Consider the following 1758-nt stretch of genomic DNA (forward strand, 5'->3'; position numbering starts at 1 on the left):
GGGCAGAAAGAAAGAATGATGGGGTGGGGGCAGAAAGAGAGAGAAAGAGTGATGAAGTGGGGAGGCAGAAAAACAAAGAGAAAGATGACAGGTCAGAAAGAGAGAGGAAGTAACATGCATGGAGGAGAAATAGAGAGTAAGAAAAGGGGGGGGCAGAAGGGAGAAATAGTGTGAGAGAGGTAGGGGGTGAGGAGAGGAAGCAAAGGTGTGATGAATGAGATAACCATCCCGCAAGTTTCTTGTGCATCTCCAATTGTGAAGTTCTAAGTGTTAACTCCAAGTGTTTACCATTACACAGTCAAGTTGCCAAGGCCACTGTGTAGGGTTGCTGGGTCTGTCTTCATTCCCAGCAGGGGACTCTGGGGGATGTTCCCGGAGGAGGTGGGGCATCCCCAATGTGATGACATCATGTTGGGGATGTCCCCGCTCCAACCCCACCCCCAAGAACTATTGCCGGTGGCCACCCCTCCCAATCAGGTGGAGGGCCCTTTAAATCTTGCAAGACAGGAGGGAGTGGCTGCTGCTGCACAGCTGAACTACAAGCAGCAATGCCGCTTGGAGACTGGATGTGTGGGGCCTAGGCCCACTGGCTGCAAGCACTTAAAGGGGCCCCTGAACTTTTCCAGGCCTCCCAGAGCAACCAGCACCCAGACAGAGCCTTGCCATCCACCCCACCCCCCACCATTTTGAAAGTGGAGGGTTTTTTCCCTCCGCTTTCTGAGACTTCGGGTGGGTTGGGACTGGGAGGGAAGTCACGGCGGGGGCTTGCTTCCTGCCCCACCCCCAGCTCCCAGCAGCCCTCAGTTCAGCTTGGAGGAGCTGGAGCCTGGAGGCTGCACATGGAGTGGCTTTGCAAGGGGGGGGTTGTCCGCGGGGGTAGTTTGTTCCCTCGTCCCCAGCTTATGCTGCAGAGACTCAGAGCCCCTGGGATGGGGGGAGATGTGCCTCTTCGCTCTCTGGTGCATCCGCCGCCGGGCAGCTGGGCCATGCATGCTCCAAAGTGTGTTCCCGTTAAGGTGAGTCCTGTGCGCTACATGCACTAATTTTTACTCCTGAGTGCACAGCTGTTTGGCTGTTTTCAGGATGATTAAATTCTCTGGCTGCTTCCTTCCCAGGCTGCTGCAGTCACAGCTTGCTCAATTGTGGTGGGCGGGGCGGGGCGGGAGGGCTACAACAAAGCCGAATCCCCCTCCTCCTCCTCTGGAGAGGGAAGGGAGGGGGAAGAAGAGAGAGAGAGCACACCAGAGGTACAAGCTTTCCTTTGGTTTTGAATTTACAGTAATTAGACTTGGGGGGGGGGAGATACTGTCATTTTCCCTTGTATGAAAAATGCAATCAGATGTGTTTTATGGTGGGTTTTCTCAGGCTGTGATTTCTATCTCCCTGCCCACTGTTTTAATACACCAGGCAGCAGTCAAGCTACAAAATTTGCTTGGAAAAATCAGGGACAAATACAGCAACTGAGAAACCACTGCTCAGTTACTCATCACCGAATATCTTGAGTTCAACACTGCTGCTGTACAGATCACTGTATGGGATTTGGTAAATGTCAGAACACACACTGACAATGTTAAACCCATGAAGACTCAGTCGCTGTTTGACAAAGGCCCATTCTGCATCTAGCATTTGCTCTGCTGTTTTACCAAAACCCACATTGGAACAGAAATTCCCCTCTATGTTGCATGCCACTTTCACTTCCTTTCAGAGGTCATTTCGGGGGGGAACGCGGGGGAACACAGTTCCCCCGGGTGAGGTACG

The 1758-nt window shown here is 52.8% G+C and overlaps 1 protein-coding gene across 1 annotated transcript in view; it reads right to left on the reverse strand.

Annotated features, from left to right (window-relative positions):
• Positions 1–1758, reverse strand: part of DOCK2 (dedicator of cytokinesis 2) — a 556464-nt gene that overhangs the window by 2207 nt on the left and 552499 nt on the right. The gene's annotated exons all lie outside the window — the stretch shown is intronic.

Source organism: Gekko japonicus, unplaced genomic scaffold (assembly GCF_001447785.1).
Source record: "Gekko japonicus isolate JY-2015 unplaced genomic scaffold, Gekko_japonicus_V1.1 scaffold212, whole genome shotgun sequence".
Lineage (NCBI taxonomy): Eukaryota > Metazoa > Chordata > Lepidosauria > Squamata > Gekkonidae > Gekko > Gekko japonicus.